This window comes from Callospermophilus lateralis, chromosome 12 (genome assembly GCF_048772815.1).
Source record: "Callospermophilus lateralis isolate mCalLat2 chromosome 12, mCalLat2.hap1, whole genome shotgun sequence".
Classification (NCBI taxonomy): domain Eukaryota; kingdom Metazoa; phylum Chordata; class Mammalia; order Rodentia; family Sciuridae; genus Callospermophilus; species Callospermophilus lateralis.
The window spans coordinates 51,067,618-51,093,849 of record NC_135316.1 but is presented as its reverse complement, the minus strand read 5'-3'; the positions used below and the strand labels follow the sequence as shown (position 1 = coordinate 51,093,849).

The 26,232-nt window shown below is 34.6% G+C and overlaps 1 pseudogene; it reads left to right on the top strand.

Annotated features, from left to right (window-relative positions):
- The first annotated feature begins 652 nt into the window (after positions 1 to 652).
- LOC143411389 (G patch domain-containing protein 4-like) lies at positions 653 to 8,885 on the top strand (annotated as a pseudogene).
- Positions 8,886 to 26,232: the final 17,347 nt, after the last annotated feature.

Here is a 26,232-nt window from a genome sequence, read left to right as displayed (position 1 = left end):
TTGCTTATTAATCTCATATATGCTTTTATACTTTGATTGCATATGTATTTAACACACTCAGTGTGTCGTATTATTTTACATATGATACCTTTGTATCAATGGCATCCTGTTGTGTGTCCCCCCTACTAACCTTTCTGCATGCCAGAGACATGGATTATAGACAAGTAACCCACATTTGATGTCCAAGATATTCATTTTTATATTTTACTTTTCTGTATTCTGGTGAATTTTTCCACAGAAGTAATTTTTTACTGTTTTACCTTGAAAAATAAACAATATGACATGGGAAATAAAGAGAGCCATTCAAATTCAAGAACATTTAACATTAGAAAAATATATAAATCATTTTTAGAAGAAGTTGAAGAAATGTTTTAGCAATGTAAAGTTGTGTATTTTTAGATTAAATTACACCAAAAGATTTATTGTCAGCTCCAATAATCTTTGTAAACAAGATTTCAACACATTGCTTCCCCAGTAGAGAGGCTAATTTTTTAGGTAGGTGGAAGAAAAGTTACATTGATTCCAGAACTACACAGACTTAAATCAGTGTTCAATTTATAAATATTAAAAACAGATTCCTGCACCAACTATTCAAAGTATTCAAGTATTATAAGCAAACTAACATCTGCAACTTTCTCCAGTTTGGATGACTATGAAGAAGTTTGTTCATGACAGCAAGTACTCAAGATCTTGCTCTGGAGTTCCAGGTACTAGTTCAGGATTGGGAGAAAGGTAGCATGCTAGTTCAAGAATACAGAAGAGCCCATAGGGCCAGATCTAATAACTCAAGCAAGAAAATATTATCATTCAGCTTAACAAATAAACATATATACATATTTATATGTTTATACTTATCTATCATTCTGGTTGATGAATGAACTCATATGTATATGTGTATGTATATACATATATATGTGAGTCTATCCATCAAGCTGAATGAGATATATATATATATATATATATATATATATATATATATATATATACACACACACACATATGGCAATAGCTGATCATATATTTGATGAAAATACTAATATTCTTTAACAATGCAGCTTTCATTAAAAAAGAGGGACATGCATTTTGGAAGTGCCTATGGAGATGTGCAAGTGTTACTGGTGGTACTCAAAACAAATGTCAATTTCTAGGTTCTTAATTCATTGAGGAGAAAATTAATAATAATCAGTGACAAACTTCTCCTCATATCATATCACAAATTCATCAAGTGAAACCCTCCAGGTGGCACAATTAGTGCCCCATCTGTGGTTGTTTTTTATATATTTTATAACTAGGAGAGGATTAAAACTAAATGGTTACATATTATAATACAAATATATATGCATACATACGTTACACACATGTAAGACAGAGAAACAGAGACAGATGGACAGATAGAAATGCACAGAGAGAGGAGAATATATACAGTAGCTCAAATACTTATATGTGTGTATAAATTTGGACTACCACACACATTTGACACACACATTTGATTCTTAGCAATATATAATCAATGCTAAAATTATTCTTACTGATAAACAATCAATGTTAAATTGTTCTTTTCTATGTCATTGTGTCATATTTAGATTTCAAATTGTAGTATTCATGGTATAAAGGACAAAAATTTATTTAAAGGAATGAACAACAATCTTATAAATAAGATAAACTATTTACTACTAATAATTTGTCTTATTTTACCATTTTATGTTTTATCAATTTAAAAATTAGTATTATAATTAATTCTTGATATAGCATATACTTTGAATATTTTATATATATATACATATATAAATATAAATTGCTAGTTTTACTTTCCCCAGAAGTAGTTTACAAAATGCACTCATCTAATTACAGAAAATGTTAACTTCAGAAACTTGAATAATTTTCTTTTTAACTGAATTAAGTGCAAATCAAAAATCATTTTAAACTTGTGCTTTAAATATTTTTACAAGATCTCCCTCTTCTGGCCACAAGAGTTATTTCATTTCTTTTTATCTACAGTAGTCTTAAAAATCGATTGCAAATTTAGGGTAAAGCTAATTAATACTAATCTGGCATCAAAGAGATAAATAGACAGGCACTCCTAAAAATGAAAAACAGGAAACTCTTTTCAATATCTCTAATACACATACTGTTCTATTAAAGTCTGTTTATCTAATTTCATTTAAATTCCTGCCTCACTGAAAGTCTGAGAATTCATATGCCAAGCTTGGTAATAAGTTAATAAATGAATTGAATGCTTGAGGTATTCCAGATGGACTTAAATCGAATATGCTGTCATTCACAAAGGAGACTGCACTCCTACAGCTGGAATGCAAGCTTCCAAATGCAGACCTACCTCTGCATCTTAAAACAGGTGAGAAGCAAGCTCCACTAAATGTTTGTTCAGAACTTAGTTGAAAGCAATAAAACACATCTGAGAAATATTTATAAGAAATTGACAGCAAATGATCACATGCAACTTGGTACAGCAATAACCTACTAAACGCAGTTTTCAACTATGTTACTTGTGTCATTAACATGAGCAAAATGGTAATTGTACAGGACAAGGAAGATATTGGATCTTAAGTGATAGGACATCAATTAAAACATCAGTGAGTTTGGAGGGAAAACAAAGGAAATTCATTTTCAAGTACTGGAAAAGGAATTATAGGTTTAGATAATTAAGTGAATGAAGAAATAGGAAAAGGACTGGTTGAAAATAAGTCCCATTTTTTTTTTTTCGGTTTGGTTTGGTTTGGTTTTAGTTTAGGTCACTGTGTAGATGACTATACTAATAGTTTTGATTTTAAGAAATGCAAGCCAAGAGAAAAAATGAAGATGTGTGGTAGTGACAAAGAAAATGTAATCAATCTGTGGTGTCACTGGCATGTAAATGAAGAGAGTGCAGAAGAAATGCTAATATTGGGGAAATATTTTAAATTTTATATTAAAAAGTAGTTTAGAAGCATATATGATGTAGTTACAATCTTTAAAATGCCACTAAATGTTGGTTGATGAATACAGCCATGATTTTTAGCATTGGCTATTTTACATGAGTTGACTTTTGAGTGTTTACCTAGTATCATGTACATGAGAACAAATGATGAGGAGTTCACAGAGAGGTCACTATTTTGTTTTTGAAGTTGCATGAAGATTTCTTCTCTTGGAACATCTCAGTTATTAAATGTCTGAAACATCACCAATAAGGAAATACATCTTTTCTCAAATTCTTTATGAAAATGCAGATCATATGTGTCATATATCATCTTTCTATTTGGAATGCATAACATTAGGCTTATGTTTCCTCACAGAAGCAGTGCATTACTTTGGTGATTCTTTGCCACAGATTCCACATTAAATTTTTCCCTCATAATAGAATTGACAAGAAGATTTAAGGAGATAATACATGTAAACCACTGAGCACAGTATATTGCATATAAGATTTTAGAATTCTAGAAAACTCTAAAATTAAGGGCACATTAATATATTTAAATTTTATATGTATATGTGCATTATTTAATGAGTTAACAAAATATTTCCTGTTCCAAAAAAGAGAAAATGATCATTTTTTCTCTGAACCATCTAAATGATGAGTTTACTAATAGTTATTTAGGAATTTATGTTATATGACCTCACCTGAAAAAAAATATAAATATAAATTTATTTATTATTATAAATAAATAAAAATAGTAAAGATAATTGAATCTATTTTTTTCATGCAATAAAAATATTGAATGCAATATAGCTAAGAGATTAGCTTTCTATTAAGAAACTAATAATTTTACCTCCTGCTGACAGAGCCAAATCAGGAATAACCTGGATAATTAGGATTTTAAAGTCATGTTAACAATTTATTTTTTGCAATCAATCAAATTAACTACACTACATTTCAAAGAGCCAAAAATAACTTAAATTTTGTTCTTTTCATTATCTAGCTTCCACACAAAATTGATCATTTTGTTGAAGCAGCTGGACATGGGAAGGGTGACTGAGCAGAGCAGAAATACATTAATCTAAATAATAGCTATGTAGAATTCCCGAGCAGGGATTAAACTGGGGAGAAGACAAAAATGCATGTTTCTAAGAGATGCACAATTTTCACCTACTTCAAAATGCAAGCATATGCAGAATAGGATTTAGTAAAACATGCTGAACTGCTATTCTCCAGTGACTCACTGAGCCAGTTGGTTGTGGACACAAAGTATTGCACAATTCTCCAGCCCCATTTCTAGATGTCAGCATCTTATGTGGCCTGCTGTTTTCCTTGGAATTACATCCCTAAGCCACAGCAAGCAAACTCAACTTGTTGAAAATCATTTTTCTCCCTGGCAGAGCAAGAAAGTGTCAGGCATTCACTTTGGCTTCTCTACTGCTTTCATTCTCCATGGCAGCTGTTTATCTGTGTATTACCTACATCTCTATTTGCATTTCCACATCCCTGCACTTTCAGCAGCAGTAATAGCCTCTACAGATTTGGTTTTAATTCTAACCATCAGGGAGTGAGAAGATTCAAACAGTCCTACCCTTATGCACAGAAGCAGTCTTTACCAGTCGACTTGAATCACGTAGTTAGACTTTAAACAAAGAGGATTCCAAAAGTTTGTGCTTTCAGGGTAATAAAAATGCTTAGTTTTCAATGTGAATCATAATGGTGGAAAGGAGCCACTCCTAAAGATTTAAAATAAATTTGTCTTTCATATGATTACCCTAAGAAAACTTAACTTGAGCAATTCCCAGGTACACTGGATAAAGAAATACTACTTACAGGGAGAGTTAACTTTGTAAAATAGATTGGGAATATTGCATTGGTACTGATATTAACCTCTAAACAATAGTCAAATAGCTACTAAGTGCATACTTCATTAATACTTCTATTAAACCTGGAATCTCCAAATTTTATGGGTACTTCAGAGTATCCTCCCTTAAAATAAGAAAGCAATACTATACCTTCTCTAAAATTATATCATAAATATTATTTCATATATAAATGACTCATTTAATGACAAAGAGAATTTTGTGTAGTTTTATTAATTTCTTCAAATACATGCTATGTTTAAAATTTTTCAATTAATATTATTTCCATATCTCTTTGGACACAAGATCACTATCTTCATGATTCAAAAGCATGCACAGAAAGAATTGAAATAAATGATGATCTGATTTTTTTTTACCAGTTTTGTGCAGATCTTGATTATTCATCTAGATAGAATCACCTTCTAATTGTCCACATACAATTAAAATTTAACAAATGAATTCTAATAGCAGGGATAATTTTAACATATTTTTTATAATTAATATTTTTCTGTAAAACTCATTGATTTAAGGATACAGATTTCCCTTAAATCTCTATTTATATTCATTTTTCTGTAATTATTTTATACAATCTATGATAACATGGGAAATAATCCCCAGCAAGATTTGTATGTAATCAATAGACAGTATTAGTACATATTTAATAAAAATAGTAATAACTGGGTGTGATAATACTTTAAGCAAGTGTTCTGACTTCAGACTCCCCAGATATGAATACATACTCAAACTGTACTAAATCATGAGCAATGTATTCAGCATATATGTATAGATACACATGAATATGTTTGTTGCAATTCTTAACCTAGATTTGTTATTTATGAGATCAGAGTCTTATGATTTAAAACCTCTTTGAATTTTGATTTGATACTCATATTTAAAAGTAACATTAGAATACCTAACATAGAAGGCCAAAGCAAAAATTAAGGAAATTCTAATAGGGTATGTGAATCCCAGTGCACTTCCTTTATCATGTACTGAGTGCTCAGTAAGAGTTAATTCATTTTTCACTCATTTTTGTATATACATCCTGCCTTTCCAATCATGATAAATCTTAGAAGAACATACACTATTTCTTGTTCCATGCACAAGAACCTTTAGCAATTCTTTGTTGTATTAACAATTTCAGCCTATACCCAAATTTCTACACAACCTTGTTATTCACTAAGTAGGAAAAACACTCCCATGTGTCAGTTTAAGACATTGGCAAATCAAGACAGATGCTCCAAGCAGCACTTCCCTATCTGTAAACACTATCACTTTACATACTGTCATCAAGGTGAATTTATTGGCCTTTCTAGAGATATTTTCTCTAGCAATGTTTCAAAAATTATACATTTCATTAAAACCAGGAAAAAAACTAAACAAATTTGTATCTATTTTTTTCATCCATTTATCACAATAATTCCATAAAACTGAATGCTATTGATATAACAGTAAACATCTTACTTAAAATCCTAAATTTTTGGAACTTATAGTATGGTGAACCCAGGGTGAAGCACAAATAAATAAAATGAACTATATATATTTAATATTTATCAGGTTGCATTAAGCTTTGAACAAAATAAGGCAAGGAAAAAAAATAGAATGTGATCTAGGTCAGTAAAAACTTCTTTGATTTGGACAAAAATCATAAAGAAAAGAAGAAGTAAGCCAAGCAAGATCTGGGACATGATTTTAGGCAAAGGCACAGGACTCTTAAATCAGGAGAAAAGAGAGCTTTACATGACACAATTTAAGTATAGTAAAACACTCGTGCAAGGTTTTGAGCAGGGAGATGGCATGACCAAACTGATGTTTAAAATGTATTTGTAATAAAGTATTACCTAGAATGCACTTTTGGGATTTGCAATTTCTTTTTTTTTTTTTTTTTTTTTAAAGAGAGAGTGGGGAGAGAGAGAGAGAGAGAGAGAGAGAGAGAGAGAGAGAGAGAGAGAGAGAGAGAGAAAGAGAATCTTTTAATATTTATTTTTTAGTTTTTCGGCAGGCACATCTTTGTTTGTATGTGGTGCTGAGGATCGAACCCTGGCCGCACGCATGCCAGGCGAGCGCGCTACCGCTTGAGCCACATCCCCAGCCCCTGCAATTTCTTATTCCTGGAATATTTGCTCACTTATCTTGCATGGGCCACAACGCTTTTGTTCTGGATGTCCCAGTCTTCACATATTCCACAGTCTATTAGCAATAGATAAGGAAAGCATGGGGATGAAGACAGATATTAATTTTGATGTATTGTGGATGGTCAGTAGTAATACACAGACAGTATTAAGAAATTACAGAAGAGAAACCCCAGACAAATACGGCATATCAGTTTAGCTTGCTGCTAAATATGTTAACTTATGGACAGAAGTGAGACATCTGCAGCAAGGACCCTGGGAAGCATCCAGTTTGCAACCTGTGATGCAGATGATATGTATATGACACTAAAAACCTTCCAGCTTCAACAGAGTGCACAATACAAAGCACTAGTTTGTAAGAGTCTACATTATGCATATCTGATTAAGGAGATTGGGGTTCATCTCCAAAACAAGAAGCCTTTGAAAATATTTAGGTAAGGCGATTTCTGGGAAGATGGCGGCACCTGAATCAGGCATAGCACATGTTTCCTCGGAGAGTACCTCTCAGTGAGGGGCTCGGGAAAGAGAATTCTTACAAGAGCAGCCGTAGTTGGGTTCATGGCTGCTATGGGCATTTTCTTCTTCCCTCTTAAAAGGATGATGTCGTTTCTCCTCCTCTGGTGAAAGCCGAGCCTCTTTGCCCACCATGAGCATCACCCCAGAGGTCAAGAGGGATGAAGTTTGCTGAGGAGCAGCTGCTAAAGCATGGACGGACTCAAGGCAAAGCACTAGGACGGAAGGAGAATGACATCACCCAGGCCATCAAGGTGACTCTGAAGCAAGATACTCATGGGGACCAAGTGCAGATAAGACGCCTTTCCAAGGAGACCACTCATAATCGTCCCAAGCCTAACATGCTGTATCAGAAGTTCATGAAGCTAGCTATGAGCCTGAGGTTGCTTACTTCCAGCAGCTGCAGTCCACCTTCTGCCAGGTTGAAGTATGCAGGCCCCCAAGCCTGTGGCTCTTCAAGGAGCAAGTTGCGGGCTGGCAAATTCCTGCCTAGGACAGTCACGCTGACTTCAGGTGGAGAGAAGCCAGACAGAAACTTGGAGAGCTGCAGTGATGACGACAGCCAGGGGCCCAGGCCTCCAAAGATCCTGAGTGATGAGATGCTGCTCCAGGCCTGCGAGGGGTGAACAGCACACAAGACTGAACGTCTTGGGATCACAGTGAAGGCCAAGCTTGCTCGGCTAAAGGCCCAGGAGCAGGCCTTCCTGGCTCATCTTAAAGGCCAGGTCTCTGAGGCCTCTCAGCCACAGTCTGAAAGGCAGCCCCCCCAACCCCCCAAAAAAGAAAAGGAAACAGAAAGAGGCTAGAGCAACTGAGAAGAGTGTGGATAAGGAGCACCCAGAACACACTGAGCACAGCATCAGGGAAAGCCAAAAAAGAAAAGAGACATCAAGAAGAGATGAGGGAGGGGGAACAGCTGTAGGGAGTGAAGAGGACAAGGCTGCAGGAACCAGTGGGCTTGGGGGACTCAGGAGCAGAGAGCAAGTCCCTCAGTCTCTTAAGAAAAGGAAGAAAAAGAAGTAGCAGCACCATGAAGGGGAGGAGGGGGAGGAAGAAACAGTGGTGGGAGGAGAAGGAAGAGGGAAGGATCCTGCAAGTGGTGTTGGGAGAAAGGAGGTGAAGAGCAGAGTGAACACGGACCCCTGCCGCAGAGACAAGAAAAGGCAGCAGCCTGAGGAGGACTTGAGGATGGCTGATGGGGAAGGGGAGGAGACTGCTTTAGAGGGTGCAGCCAGGGAAGCAGAAAGCACGACATGCAGTAACAGAAGCAGCAGAAGCAAGAAGAAAAGACAGCAGTGCAGGAAAGAGGAGGTGTTCTCGGATGTAAGCTGTGAAGGTGACAATGGCAGGACTGAGGAAATAGAGAACAGAGGTAAGAAGAGGAGGCTACAGCAACTCGGGGAGGAAAGAACGAGAGTCAGCACTGACCAGAGCACCAAAAAGAAGAAACAGAAGAAGAGAGACTGAAGGTCCTCTTAAGTTGGAGTTTAGTTCCTTTTCAGTTGTAGTTTCAGGGACCATGGTCAGCGTCCTACATGAGGAATCCCTCCCTAAGAGGAAACTGAGCTCAGGGACAGCAGTCTTCTGCTGGAGACAGCCAAGTGCCACGTCTTAGTCAAGGGAGTGGACATAGTTTCTCCTGCTCTCCCTGCAGCCTCCAACCCAGAGATCATGAACTCCAGTGCCTCCAGGAGCCAGGCAGCTAAGGAACAAGGTATACTGGGGTCTGTGGGAACAGGAATATCGACAGGCACATTCCTATCAAAAGAAGCCAAATGTATATTTAGGGGAAATGTCTTGGTTTTTAAATATCATGAAGGCTAAGAAAAACATAAGCTTGGGGTTATGGGCTATATTCAGCTCATAGGTTGCTTATTTCTAACACTATACCAATTGATTATAAATAAACATGAACTTGAGCTCCAAAAAAAAAAAAAAAATAGGTAATTGCTTAAAATTCCATTTGATATGTTGTTCTGCCATGCACAAGAAGGACAGATGCAAAGAGAACGAGAAAAGGAGACAAGAAAATCAAATATGGTTATTACATTGTTTTTACTTATTAAAGAATAAGGGTCTGAAAGAGGGCAAAGGTAATATCAATGCAAGGGATGGATTAACTGCAAAAATATATGAGAATAAAATCAGGGAAGTTGGTGGTTAATTATTACAGAGGATAAGTAGAAAGAATAAGAAATTAGGACCCTAGGTTCTAAGAAGTTCGAGACCCTTGGTTAGTTTAATATACCAAAATCAATACTGTGCACAGAGAGAGAAAATTTTTAAAAAATAAACCTTGGGAGTAGAATATTTGTTCAATTTTGACATTTTTTGAAGCTCGTGTGTGTTGCCTATGTTTGCACAGCACGAAAACAGTTGGATTAATTAATCCTAGCTTGTAGGAAGACAAACAAATTTGGAAGAACAGGTGATATAATTAACAGTTGAAACAAGAAAAGTCAATGAAATTACCCAAAGATAGTATAAGTGAAGAAAAAAACGTAGTGTTTGAGGAATCAAATTTTTAGATGGATCTCAAGAGGAAGGCTAGAAAACAAAAGAGATTAGGACCTCTCAAAAATGGAAAAAAATATAGGAATAGATTTTTTTTTCTGTGCAGAAAGCTGAGTGGAAACTTTCAAGGAAGAGATATTTACTGAACTACACTGAGCTGCACAAGATTAAGTGTTACTGCTTTTACCTGTGATCTTCAAGGTCCTAGCACAAACAGTGGCAAAAGTGAGCAGCTACCACAAAGTTGGTGGAATCAATAAGAATAAGAAAAGTAATTAAATTAAAGGTGAGGCCAGGCATGGTGGCATACACCTGTAAAACCAGTGGCTTGGGAGGCTGAGATAGGAGGATCGCAAGTTCAAAGCTAGACTCAGCAAAAGTGAAAAAATTCAGTGAGACCCCTTCTCTAAATAAAATACAAAATAGGGCTGGAGGGATGTGGCTCAGTGATTCAGTGCACCTGAGTTCAATCCTGGGTACCCCCACCAAAAAAAATAAAAAGTAAAACAAATAAAATTTTAAAAAATAAAGGTGAAAATTTAACTAAACATTGTCAACTATAAGGACCACTGAATTTAAAAGCTGAAAGATGTAGAGAATCTAAGCTTTCAGAAATAGTATTGTTGATGCAATAGAAAAGCTACAAAAAAATGGCATTTTTACCTCTTGACTCCCTTCCATCTGAGTTACAACTATTTCAACCTCCTACCATATTTTCAGATTTGCCATAAGAGAAAGAAACATTTCTTTGGGGAAACAAGTAAACACAAACATTTGAAAGGATAAGGTCTTATTCAAGTGCTCATAGTACTATGGTGTAGTATTCACTTGGCATGTGAAAGGCCACGGGATAAAGCCCCAGCATACACAAAAGTATCTATCTCACTTGAAAACTTTGAGGAAGGTGAATTCAAAATCAGGGACTATGTAAACAAAGATTCAATTTCACCATCACTAAGATAGGGATCATCACAAGTCTCAACTTCAAATTGTGACTGAAAATAATTTGCAGAAGTGTAAACATAGTTAGATTATGATTGTACAATTGTGGACTAATTACAAACTAAAGGTGAAAATAGGGAGAGACTACTGGACCAATGAATTAAGGGATAACTCTAGCTCTGTGTACTTTCCGAACAACTTTGAACAAATTACTTACTCTGTTTTCATGTAATTTTTTTTGTCCACATATAAAATAAGTATACATAAACTGTATGGTGATTTTTGTTGCTGAATAAGATCATCTTAAGATCGCAGTCGTGGCAGATGTATCAGACATCATTTTCTTAGCCTCGATGTCTACCACATAGATTAGGAATATAGAAGAGAAAAAATAGTTACAAAATCAGAGATGGTCAGAGACAGATAAGAAAAGGAAGAGGGAAAGACAAAAGCAACAGAAAGAATGATAAGGAATATATTCAAAACAAATATCAAGAATCATATGGAAATGCACTTTAAAAATGTTTAAAGACTGAGGGATTAATTTGAATTGACAATTGGAAAACGGAGATTAAGAACATATATTCATTGGCTTTATATCTAGGTAGGGTAAAATTAAAACATATATAGGGGTGGGTTTCAATAAATGGTTCTTGAATATTTTTATTTTTTTCAGACTCTTAAAAAAATAATCTTGGTCAAGATTTGGGTCAGACTTGGACAAAGTTCAAATTAAAGTCTGAAAAAAATCATTATCATCTGTGAGAAAGAGGCCAAAGCACAAGATCTCTTCATATTTGAAAACGGTCATAAAATACAACTTGAATTTCAAGATTTCTTTTTCAGAAACCACAAACAGGGATGTGATAAACACACAAGATCAAGTAGTATTGTGGCATGTGTGAGCTAGACTGTCTCTGATGACTGCTTGCCTACCATTTTAATAGCTTTGTTTGTGTCGCTGTGACCAAAAGACCTCACAAGAACTTCTTTAAAGAGGAAAAGTTTATGTTGGCTTATAGTTTCATAGGGTTAGTCCACGGTCTGTCAATTCCATTGATCTGGTCCTGATATGAGTCAGAACAATATGGTGGAATGGTCTAGCAAAGGAAAGCTACTCAATTCATGACAACTTAGAAGCAGAGAGGGAGCTCCACTCACCAGGTCCAAAATAAAATCCCAAAGTCATACATACCCTCAGTGACCTACTTTCTCCAGCTATATCCTACTTGCCTACAGATACTATTCAGTTAAACTATTCAAGTGGACTAATCCAATGATTAGGTCACGGCTCTCTTAATCTAATCATTTGATCTCTGAACATTTTTGCATTATGTCACACATGAGCTTCTGGAGGACACCACAAAATCCCAACTCTATCACCTAGAGAATGTGAGAACTTCACACCTAGAAAATGTGAGTCTAGCACCTCAGGAGTAGCCATATATGAATTATTTCATAAGAAGATATAAGTATACTCTGTCTTATAAGCTTAAGATTCAGCCTTTAGACTAATAAATCCTTGTTATGTCATATTTCCAAAATGTGGTTATACAACATTTTTAAGCATATTGTGTTTACTATTTGGTTTTGTTTGTTTGTTTGTTTGCTTGGTTTATTTTGGGGGCTACTTTAGATCCTGATGAAACAGAGATGAAGTGCATTGCTTTGTATAGTCTACTTCAAAGATAAAAGATGTACCCACACTTCTAGGATATTGTACTTTGGTGAAACTCTCTCCTCTAATTTCTTCCCAACTCTCAGGATATTCCTAATTTAGTAAAACATTGCAAAACATATAGCATCTACATTTTCTCAATTCCTTTATTGTAAAGATGTTTCAACCCTGTGACAATTTTAGCTATCAAAATATACATATAAGCTGGGTGCGGTAGTGCACCTATAATCCCAGTGGTTTGCTATACTAAGATAGTATGATGGTGAGTTCAAAGCCAGCCCCAGCAATGGCGGGGCACTAAGCAACTCAGTGAGACCCTGTCTCTAAAATACAGTACAAAATAGGGCTAGGGATGTGGATCAGTGATCAAGTGCCCTTGAGTTCAATCCCCAGTACCAAAAACAAACAAACAAACAAACAAATAAATAAAAGGAGTGAACATAATCAGGTACAGTGGCTCATGCCTGTAACCCCAACTACTCTGGAAGCTGGGTCCAGCCTGGGCAAATTAGTGACACCCTATAAATTTTATTTAAAAATAAAATTTTTAAAAAGATATAGATATAAGGTACAATTTATATAAATACCATAAAAGCAAAGCAACTACAGTCTGCAAACATTGTTGTTAGACCCTAGGATGCAATGGGTTACATATGTTTCCATAAACTGAAAACACAATTAATAACAAATTTACTAAGAGTCTAAAAAACTTGTTCACAGTTTTCTTGTTCTTAGAAAAAATATTTCTTATATTTAGCTTCCTAAAAATATAAAGGCAAAACCAGTTTTATTATTTTAATACATTTAAATGGAACTTTGTTTTTATTGTAGTGATTTTATTTTCCTTCAGTTTACATATAGAAATAATAATATAGAGGAGCCACTAGATGTCAGTATGTGCATGTAAATATTTTACTTTTAATTAAGATCTAGCAAAGCTTTTGTGAAAAGGAACTATCAAAAAAATATAAAGTCAGAGTCTGGTACTGAAGAAATTTAAAATATTTTAATTGCCTGTATACCACATATATTTACTCTTAAATGACTGAAATCATCTTCTTAAGAATTTTTATTCAGGACAAATATAAAGGCATCATTTTGTTAATTTTGTATTTTTATGGCACTCTATGAATAATACATATTTACTTAAAGAGAATTAGGCAGACAAACATTCTAGAAATATATGCAATAAAATTACAGCAAAGTTCATTTTTAAAAGAAATACTGCTTTTATCATTTTCCATCATTTATGCATATTGCCACTTTTAAAGCTTAAGTCTCAAAACATTAAAAATAGTGTATTTTCCATACTTAGTAGAAACAGGAGGAAGGGTCAAACATAATTTAAAAATAATAAATAAAATGATGATGTAAAATAATAACATAATCTAATAATGTATGCAAAGAAAACTTATAAAATAATATAAAGTGATCAAGGAAATGAAGGCCAAAATCATGGTAAAGAATGAATGAAATGAATAGGTAATTGGGAGAGGTGATAATTTGTCATTAGTGAGGAAAAAAATCAGACTATCCTTTCTGGATTTTAGTAACCAACGTTTGGATCAGCTTTGGAATCATTCCCAGAGTAGTAAGATTCTAAGCCACTGGAATTTTCCTACCCAGAACTTTTCCTACTCAATCTGCAATAGCACCTTAATTCTACTAGTGTGATTAATCAGCTTTTCAGGCAATCATTTATGTTAAATTTCCCATTATGCATCAGGAACTATGTCAAAAACAAGTAAATATTTGCACACAAAATAAATATTTCTGCATAAGGATTTACATGATGATTTCAGACTAAGAAAATTATATAGAAAACCAATGAATAAACTTTTCCCTATCATAAAATAAACTTTTTTAAACTTAAATACCACATTTAATGGAAATAATTTATTAAATATTTTCCCTAGTTTTCCTTCTCATTACTACCACCTGGAAATCTACATAGCCTAGATATTTACTAGAGTTTTGTATCCTTCTTATTTTCCTGTTTTTATATCACCTCCCTTTCCATTCACACTCTCCTTTATCTGTTTTCTTTTACTTATCTCTTCCATAAGAATATTCTTTTTCTTTGTTAAAACAGACATCTTTACCAGTTCCATGGACTCAAACTTCTGGAAAACTGTACAAATCATCTAACTCTAATTCTTGCATTTTATATATCTCATCACAAGATAAATTTTGTTAGGAAAGTAAAATATGCAGTTTATAATTTAAATACCTAAAACCCATACACACAGAAGACCCAACAATCCTTGTTATGGTTTGGTTCTTAAATGATCCCCAAACACCCTAATGGAAATGCCTGTTCTCAAGCCTATGATGCTACTGGGAGGTGGTGGCAAGGGGGTCCAGTTGAGAGAATGGAGGTCAGTGTGGGTCTGGGAAGTTGGAGACTGCCCTGAGGAATTGAAATGTTAATGTCATCAGAGCCCAGAGCCCTTCCTGTACCTTATCAAGATAACCTGCCCCTGCTCCAACCAGTACCTAAGCTAACCTCTCCCAGGAATTGCCCTTCCCTACAGAGAGTTGTAAAAGTTTGTAATTAATGTCTCCTGGGCTGCTTCCTGCCTAGATCACTGTTTGACCCTTCCCCTGCCCATCTACTTCTCGCCTTTAGGCTATCCCACCTGGGCCATCCCCTGGGCCTAGTCAGTATGCAGGAAGGAGAGACAGGGGAAAGAGAACAAGAGAACAAAGAAAGTCTAAAATGTATAAAAGAGGCAGAAGCTCTCACTTCTTGGGATATCAGGATACAATCTATTGCCCACTTCTCCCTCCCAGAAGTCTGAATTACTACTTTTTAGATAAACACAGCTTTGTATGCTTGCCTGAGCATGCTTCTCTAATGTTCAAACTTCAACATGTGAGGAAGAGAACTCATCACTGATAACCAGCAGTATAGGAAATAATAAATGTTTTTGTAGATGGAAATGCTAATTACCCTGATTTGATCATTACATACATGTATCAAATTGTCATATGGGGCTCATTATCTGTGTACAAATTATGTGTACCACTTACAAATTTTTAAAAAGGAATCACTGTCTTTCACCTCAGGGAATTTATAGTCTCAGTAGAAAGATTGTCATTGAACACATATCTACAATTGATTAATATTTAAAAGTAGAAAAGAGATAGTCTGAGATTGTACAATAGGGAGAACTCTTTAGAAGGACCCGGGAAGACCCCTGAGGAATTGACATGCTGGGATTCGCTGAATGAAGCAGAGAGGCAAAATGTCCCACTAATAAGAAGAAAAGCATCTGAATAGGAAAGATTAACTTCTAAGAACTCTGGGAAGTTATTGAAAAATGTTAAGCTGCAAAGTATAGTAAACTACATCTTTGAATATTTTATTCTGGTTGCAATTTAGAAAATAAATTAATCAGAGTGCTTCTTAGTGCATTGCTGTAGCCAATATGAACTATTTAACACAATTCTCCTACTCTTATGCTCTAGAATCATTATAATTGATGCAGCATTTGTGTGTGTGTGTGTGTGTATGAGAGAGAGAGAGAGAGAGAGAGAGAGAGAGAGAGAGAGAGAGAGAACGCACATGTGTGTTTACTACAATTTGGTTTTTATTTTATTTATCTATTTATTTAGGCACCAGGGATTGAATGCAAGAGTGCTTAACCACTGAGCCACATTCTCAGTCCTTTTTAATTTTTTTACTTTTTTATATGTATGTATTTATTTATTTATTTATTGAGACAGGGTCCTGCTAATTGCTTAAGGCCATGCTAAATTGCTAAGGCTGGCATCGAACTTGTGATCCTCCTTTCTCAGCTGAGTTGCTGTGATTGCAGATGTGCACCACTGTGCTGGTTAGGTCTTTTACAATATATATTTAGTCTCACCTATGTTCATTTCTCACTACTGATGTTTCTCACAGCCCTAGTGCTCATTCCAATTGATAACTTTTTTCAGAGACACACTGAATTATGCAAATGGAAACCAGAAAATCAAACTTCTTTAATCAACTTTATAAATACTATATAAGCTGATAAATCTAAGTGTGTGAGCTCTGCGAGACCCAGTCTCTATACTGATCAAAGATTCCATTATGATCTCTACATCAAGCTTGTATTGTGTTTGAATTTGTTAAATATTCTAGTATATGATGAGTATTCTGGGATACAAAATTATGTTTTCTCTCACCTAACCATAAAGTATAAATTTCTTGCTGTTTTGTCCTGAGACTGGTGAATGTATAGATAATTTTGCTCCTATGAAAATAATGTTAGCTCATAGAGCTGGCTAGATATGCTAAACACTAATAGCTTATTACCAAGTGCCAAGTTTTACCTCAATGGTGATATTATAGGCATAATACTAAGAAAAGTATTTCCTGCAAACAGGCAACAGTTTCAGCTAGAATGCATGAAATTTGAAGTGGGTTTGAAATTAAACTGAAGAGTATCTGATTTAAATGACTATAAAATTATAAGATTTTTTTTCTCTTGCCATATTAAATTTACCCAATGTTAATACATATAGATCTACCTTCCCACTCCAAAAACTATTTGTATGGATGAATTTTCATTTGCTGTTAATATATACAGTTTAATATGAAGTTCAAATTAAGCCAGATTTCCATAGCATGTTATTCTTCCTTCTTATATTAAGGAAATGGGAATTATTTGGCTTTGCTTTAGTTCTTTTTTCCTTAAAACACTTTTGTCTTTCCATAAATACAGTCCTCAGAGGTTTTGATTATTTAAATGTACTAGAGTCTTTGTTTTATTTAATTTCATTCCTGGAAATCTTTTTCCATATCTCTTGGCCCAAGAAAATCAACTTCTGGTTTGAAACTCTATTCAAGTGATACTACAATTTAAAAGGAATTCCTGACCCAAAACTCAAATGAAAATTGTTCCTGCCTCTTCTTCTATCATAGTATATTCTACACACTCTCATTAAATAGCATCTTTGGAACTTTATTTCACTTGTTTTCAAATCCATTTCCCCCACACACACCTCTGATCTCAATAAATAAATTTCTTCTTGAAAACAATACCTAAACCTTGCTTGTTTTTGCAGACCTGAGGCTTGTAGGGTATGTTCAAGTCATTATATAATATTTAGAACTTGAGTCACGTATCAGAATTAAAGCATGCTGATCCCAAAGTAGATTGCACAAATCTGTGCAAGTAAACTTTATAAATATATAGTTGGTGGGTCTAAGAACAACACATACATGTTACATAGTACAAAATGAACATTGTTATATATTTTATATCTGTTACCCAAAAATTACAATATAAGCCATTACATATCAAGACAAATTTCTAATTTAGGGAATATCAATGTTACCTTTCCCCACATAATTGCTGAGAGGTATGTATGAGTATACATGTAAGTACTTGAGTGTATGTATGTGCATAATTTTGCTATAAACATTCTCTCGTAATGTTAGCAATGTGAATGACTGTTGTAAGAAAAATAATTTTTCAAAATGGTCTTAGTAATCTATATCATCACCAATAAAATATAAGGCTTTCTTTTGCTGTACATCTTTAACAATTCTCTCCAAAGAAGATTTCAAACCTTTGTAAAACTGGCTGGAAAACTACCAACTTCTTCAGTTAGTGCAAAGGTCTAGACTGGTGGTGAAAGATGCAATAAAAAGACCATTTTGGTCTTAAGCACAAGCTACCACATCTTGTAATAACATAACAGCATAGTGTGACATAACATTTTATATATTTATCCCTATCTGATTTTGTATGTACCTACTCTTTGAAAACTTGTATTTTAGGCATATGTGCAATATTATCACCTTCAGATTCTAACACATGGAGCTTTGGCAAGGAAACTGAGAAATTGGCAGAAAGGATGGTATTTGGGGACCAAAATTACCCATGGAAAGAACTAACCACATGATGCAGCTGTCACAGCAGGTGTGTGCAGGTAGGGAAATGTTTGTAACAGGTGCAAATTTGAGCAAGGCAAGCTGTGTGTCTTAAATGAACAGATTGTACAGACCTGTATGTTCAACAAACTTCAGCACTTGGTCACAGCTGGTACTGCAGCTTTGAGGGATACATAAGGTAGCATTTTGATGATCACAAAAAGAAAGTCTTTAATGCAAAACTAGACTCATCTTAAAATTGACAGAATTTTAATGCATGTGAATTTTACTGTTTTGGTGGATTGAGCAATTTATACTTATTTTATTTTCTTTCTCATCCAGGAATGTAGTCTGGTTAAAACCACAAAGGTGGCTATCATTGGCACAAACTACAAAATTATTTTAGGTCACCTTTTGGTCTTTAAACTTTTAGTTCTGAATAGGTGAAGCAATACTGAACTTCTTTAAATTTTATGTGGCCAGCTTACCCTCTCAATTTCCTTCATTATAACATTTCTTAGTATCTTCTTATCTCACTGCAAGCTTTCCAAGGCACTTATTAGTGCTTAACCCAAAAGATGTATGGTGCTTTGTTACAGAAGCAAAAGGAAATTTTAGGAAGATAGTATGAAAAATCAGTTCAGAATTTGGTGATAAAGAAATAAAAGTGGCAGTATTCACCACTACCCTCAGTGATCCATTACCAAAATATGTGCCTACTGGATCCATGACCTTATGCTCTGCTTGCTTAAAAGTCTAAAGGAAGGAATGTTTCCACCAGGATATACAGCAATGATCCCATTGTACTGGACATTAAGACTATCAGCCAGCAACTTTGGATTCTTCGTGCTCTTGAATAAAGGCAAAGAAGGGAATTACTGTGTTCCCTTTTTGCAATCTGGATCAATAACCTCAGTCAACACAGTAAAAAAGAGAACACCTGGAATATAATGCTCCCTGAAGGCATCCCCTTAGTATTACGTATCCTGTGATCACCCTCAGTAGAAAATTAAAACAAACTAATCTAGAAACATTTATTAATGGTCCAGGTGCTTTAGGAACAAAGGCTAAAATCACCCAATCAACCAAAGAATCATGATCAGCTAAAGTGCCGCAGTCTGGCTGGGCACAAAATCACGAGCCACTCAAGCAGGAACAAACTTTATTTCCAAAACTCCCGCACGGCCTTCTCCAGGGACACACTACACCAACAGGAAATCCCTCCTCCGGAATTCCCTCCTACCTCACTTCCCCAACAAATGGGAACTCTCCGGGAGTCCCACAAGAGCTCCAAAGTAGCAGGCTGAGGCGGACAGCAGGGATCTAATCTCCAATTGAATGCACATCTTAACATAATCATTATCATCTCAATGGCTTGCTGGTGTCACCTTTCAACCAAAAATGCCATGCTTCATTCCTACTTAACTATGGCTGTCAGCACTAAATTTGCTGTATTTACATTATCATTTTTTTTCTAAAATCTGTTCTAATTATTCATATATGACAGTAGAATGTATTTTGATACATCATAGATAAATGGAATATAACTTCTCATTCTTCTGGTTGTACATGTTTTAGAGTTACAACAGTCATATAATCATATATAGACATAGGGTAATAATGTCCAATTCATTATACTATCATTCTTACTCCAGACTTACTCCCCTCCCTTTACTCCCCTCTGTCTAATCCAAAGTAACTCTATTCTCCCCTAGCTGCACCTGCCTCCTTATTATGAATTAGCATCTGAATATAAGAGAAAACATTTGACCTTTGGTTCTTTGGGATTGGCTTATTTCACTTAACATGATATTCTTCACCTCCATCCATTTACTGGAAAATGTCACCATTTCATTCTTCTTTAAGGCTGAGTAATATTCTGCTGTGTATATATACCACAATTTCTTTAACCATTCATCTGCTGAAGAACACCTAGGTTGGTTTCATAGTTTAGCTATTGTGAATTGAGCTGCTATAAACATTGATGTGGCTGCATCACTGTAGTATGCTGATTTTAAGTCCTTTGGGTATAAACCAAGGAGAGGGATAGCTGTGTCAAATGGTGATTCCAGTCTAAGTTTCCTGAGGAATCTCCATAACTTCTTTCCATAACGGTTACGCCAATTTGCAGCCCCACCAGCAACATATGAGTGTATCTTTTTCCCCCACACCCTCGCCAACATTTATTGTTGCTTGCATTCTTAAAAATTGCCATTCTGACTGAAGTGAAATGAAATCTCAGTATAGTTTTGATTTTCATTTATCTAATTGCTAGTGATGTTGAACATTTTTTCATATATTTATTGATCAATAATATTTCTTCTTCTGTGAGGTGTCTATTCAGTTCCTTAGTCCATTTATTATTTGGGTTGTTTAGTTTCAGGGTATTAAGTTTTTTGAGTTCTTTATATACCCTGGAGATTAATGCTCTGAGTTGCATGTGGAAAAGATTTTCTCTCGTTCATAGGCTCTCTGTTCACACACCTGATTGTTTCCTTTACTGAGAAGAAGCTTTTAAATTTGATTCTATCCCATTTATTGATTATTGATTTTACTTCTTCTGCTTTATTAGTCTTATTAAGGAAGTCATTTCCTAAGCCAACATGGTGAACATTTGGGCCTATTTTTTTATATTATTAATTTTTTTATTACTAAAAAATTTGTTATGGCATTAATATAACTATATAACCTCATAAGAACAAAAACAGAAATATTCTGATTTAGAGATAATAAGCAAAATAGGGACTAAAATTTCAGCTCATAGTACTGCAGGACCTGGGAGTTAATAGTTTTAAGTCTTATGTAATAGTTTAGGTCTTGTGGAGGTAAAGCAAAATTGTGCACCCATGGCCAAAAGGAGTACTTTGTTTGGGATTGGTGGGTGGCTTCTGCAGGTAAAAGTGGAACATTAGTTTCTCAATAAGTATTAAGATGGCTATCAGGTCTTCACATAAATCTTTGTATAGGTTGAATTCTATTGTAACCTCTAGTTTTATTAAATATTCTTATGCTTTACCTGCATCTACTTAGTTTTCTTTTAACTTATTAATGTTATGACTCATGAAAATAGTTTTAATCTTATAGAACTGTCGGACCTCCCTCCGACAGAGGTTGAGGAGAATCACTAGACCAGCTAGTTAGTGTCTCCGGGCTAAGCGAGAGGGTAAGTGTCGCGACCCGGCCCGCCACCGAGTAGGGAGTTGAGTCAGCGGAGATGGCGCAGCAACTCAGTTTATTGTGGAGGGAGAGGACTTATAAAGGGAGAGGATAAGGGGTGGAGGGCAAAGGCAGGGGCCAATCAGAGATCGGAGAGTCCCCCAGGTTGGGGTAGCCTAGTCACCCCAGTTACAGAAACAGAGCCCCGTTACCCTAGTTACAGAAACAATACCCAATTAGGTATGTGTGCCCCCCGTTGCTGGGGAGTTATTCTTTGTGTTTGCGGAAGCCATATCTTGGGGCCGTTCAGGCACGTCTACGGAAGCCATTTCTCAAGCTCTAACTGTCATGTACATGGAGAATCACAAAACCAGAATCACAAGACTGGGGATTTCCCAGCAGTGGTTTTTCTTCCCCTTTCCCCAGGGATTGCACTTCCATGGTCAGCAGAGGTCCGAACATAGAACCTTTGATATTTGAGAAAATCCCAAATTATTCATGTTTGTAAGTGTATACCCATATAGAGATTTCTTATATACTGTAAGGAAATCAAAAGGAAACAGAAGCAAGGTGCATAGTGGCAGAATAGCAGCATGGTAGAATGGCAGAAAGGCAGAAAAGCCCTTGTCCAAGCTTCTAGCCTTATTTATATCAACAAGTTACATTACGTCACTGGCATTAGTAGTACATTATTTTTCAGTGTGTCATTAGGCAAGTTACAGGGTTAGCAATATTCTGCAGCTTACTTCTCAGTTACATACTATAGTTGCAATGTGCAATGTTAGGAGCTTTGTTTATCTCTCAAGAAAATCCATTGTTTAAAGTTACTGTTATGTGGACATGTTCAGGCTCAAAGGAGGTTGGTGAAACACTGTGGTTGTCTAACAAAAGAGTTCCTTTATTCCCAGGAGTTAAGTACCTCAGATCAAGGTTGAGAAGACACAGCACATGTATTATCTTAGTAGGTCCTGGGAGAAACTGTAAAATATTCCAAGTATGGAAAACAGGGTGCCTGTTACCTCTGGGAGTTTGCTCACCAGAGGAAGACTGTCCTGCACATTTCCACAGCCAGAATCCTTACAATATACATAAACATCACTGAACTGATGTGCTTATATTTTATTTAGAAATTGCCATTACTATATTTGATTAAAATCAAAAACAAAGCAAATTAAAGTTACAAACAATAATTATCCATTTAAATTTGCTCCTTGTACTTACTGAAGGAATCTGTTATATACATTCAGATATATATTTTATCACATACAACTTCTACATACCTAAAAGAGAAACCACAAGTAAAATAAACTGGATGAGGAATATTACCTAACATCCCAAATAGCTTAACAGTTCAGTATTTGTGTATTTTGTGAATATATTTAACAGAAATGAGTGCTTATGTTTGTCAAAGAAATATTTTTTTTAGTTTATAACTTTTGTCACAACCAAAAGTTAGAAAACCAGAAGTAGCCATTAACAAAATAATGAGTAAATAGATTATGCTATATTAATTAAATGTCACAGAATAATGAAAAAGAACCAATCACTGATATAAATGTAAACATTAGAATTTCTAGTAAAAAAAGAGATATAAAAATGTGCATAGGAATTAATTTCATTTATATAAAAGAAAACCAGGAAATATAATTTATGAAGGTAAAATCAGATATTTGTTATTCTAAGGAGTAATATTAATTAGAAAATCAGAATAAGGAGATTTCTGTAGTAGTGGCATATTTGCTATCTTTTTTTTAATAAATCACAATAATATAGGCATATATAAAGTTTCATTTACCTGTTTATTCATTTAATATTTGTATACCTTAGTGATATATATTTTATAACTCAATCATACAAATTATACAGATGTAGCCAAGTGAGTGGTGTATGCCTGTAATCCCAGCTCCCAGCAGCTTGGGAGGCTAAGGCAGGAAGATTGGCTAGTTCAAAGCCAATATTAGCAAAAGCAGTGTTAAGCAACTCAGTGAGACCCTGTTTCTCAAAAAAAAAAATACAAAATAGGTCTTGGGATGTGGCTCAGTGGTCAAGTGCTCCTGAATTCAATCCCCAGTACCAAAACAAACAAACAAACAAACAAAAACACAGAAATGTGTGTATCCTCATAGACATTTATTTGGTATTTTCAATAACATGGTTTACATGTGTATTAATCTGTATTTTTACTCTAATGAAATATCTGAGACAATCTAATTTTTAAAAGAAAAGAGGTTCATTTAGCTTACAGTTTTGGATACTCAAAGTTCAAGGCCATATGGCTACATTGTTAAGCCTGTGAACTAAAGATGCCATAAAGGTGTATGCTATCACAATGACTAAAATCCATTTGGGAGAAAGTGATCATATCTCAAAACAAGATGCCAGAGAAGCTGTGCTGTCATAATCACTTCCATTGGCATGCCTCCAATGACGCAAAGACCTCCCACTAAGGTCCAACTCTTCAAAGTTCTAACATATTCCACTACACACTGAGGACCAGGCTTTCAACTAATGAAACACAGGAAGACAAATTCAAACTTATAACCAAACCATAGCACCATTTATAAGCCAAAAAGATTAAATCGCTATTGGTTGTAAGTTAGATAAAAAATATTTATTATCAGCAAGTTAATCATAGAAACATTTTAAAAGTTAATTTTGAACTATAAGGGGAAATTTTTTTAACAGTAGTTACAATGAGTATTTTATAAATTATTCAAAACTAGTTCTGTAAAGAATAAGCATTCTGTTTAACTGACAAAGGAGAAACATAAATCTAATAATGTCAATGAAAATGTTGAGCTACTATACATACCACCAAAACTAAACTGTTAAGAAATACAGTCACATAAACATAAAACCTAATGCTAAGTGAAGTTAGCCAATCCAAAAAAAAAAAAAACAAATGCCAAATGTTTTCTCTGATATCAGGTGACTGACCCATAATGGGGTAGGGAGGGGGAGCATGGGAGGAATAGACAAACTCTAGATAGGGCAGAGGGTTGGTAAGGGAAGGGAGGGAGTATGGGGTTAGCAATGATGGTGGAAAGTGATAGACATCATTAACCAAAGTACATGTATGAAGACATGAATTGGTGTGAACATAATTTTATATACAGAGATATGAAAAATTGTGCTCTCTATGTGTAATAAGAATTATAATGCATTCCACTGTCATGTATTTAAAAAATAAAATCAATTAAATATCAAAAAATTAAATAAAATACAGATGCTTCTTGTAATTCATTAGCACAATATAATTTGCTCTTGTCTAATAATTTTTCCTGTGGGTTTTAAATAGCAAGTACTTTCTAGAAATATATAGGAAATATTCCAAGAAACATAGTTATCTTTAAGATTGTAGCATATATTGGCATTTGCAGGAAAATGGATGGCATTAGAGCAGATTATTCTAAGTGAAGTTAGCCAATCCCAAAAAAAACAAATGCCGAATGTCTTCTCTAATATAAGGGGGTGACTCAAAATGGGGTAGGGAGGGAGCATGGGAGGAAGATTACCTCTAGATAGAGAATAGGGGTGGGAGGGAACTGGAGGGAAAAGGGGAATAGCATGGATGGTGGAAGGAGACCCTCATCATTATATAATGTATGAATACATGTATGAATATGGGATACATGTATGAAGATATAAATTTGGTGTCAACATACCTTATATACAAACTTTATATATAAACAGAGATATGATAAATTGTGGTATAAAGGTGTGTTAAGAATTGTAATGCAAAAAATAATAATAATAAGAGAGCTCATGTATAATGGCATAACATACTTTATATACAGAGTTACAAAAAAAATTTGCTGTGAATGGATAATTATGATTGTAATGCATTCCACTATTGTCGTGTATGTAAGAGATTAAAAAATTTTTAAAAAAGAAAAGACATTCTCTATGCAAACCCCTACTCTTCCATTATAAAGAGGTTCTGAGAATTTAAATAAAAAGATTGTAGCATATACTATTCAACAAAAAAAATATTTATATTATGGAAACTTCATTACAAATAAAACACTCTCTTTATACTTTAAATACTCAATATATCTTTCAGTGAAAATAATATACCTCTTTTCCTGCATTCAGACTTATTGTAAATATTTTGCCCAAATATTTTAGTTATTTGAAGGATCTCCATGCAGGTTAGCAGAAGAAGGTATAACTGAAGAAGGAACCTAAATACTTTATTGAGAAGAGAAACTTCATTTAGGTTTTCCAGATAGAAAATAAGCAAGGGAAGGCAATAGATACTAGTTACAAGGAGAATCCAAAAGTAAATTAGGAGCAGATATAAAACTGCAAAACAAACAAAAAATATGATGCCTTAAAATAAAGACATTTTATATATAACCTGGAGACACCAGGGAGAATATTTCTGTGGTACATTGAAACAAAATTTTGTTATTTTTCTGAAACCTAAAGTGTTATTTACCAAGAATTAATTGTAGTTACTCCTAACAACCCAACTTCTGCCTCATCCTCTGGAGATAATTGCAAATATTTTATGAACTGATATGGCTAGAAATATTATTTAAGTGCAAAGTATACAGTCACTATAAATATTTAGAAATATAATTAGGTTCTCTGAGTTTATGAGTCTTAGCACTTCTTTGATATTTATTAGTTGTGCATTCTCACCCATACCACTT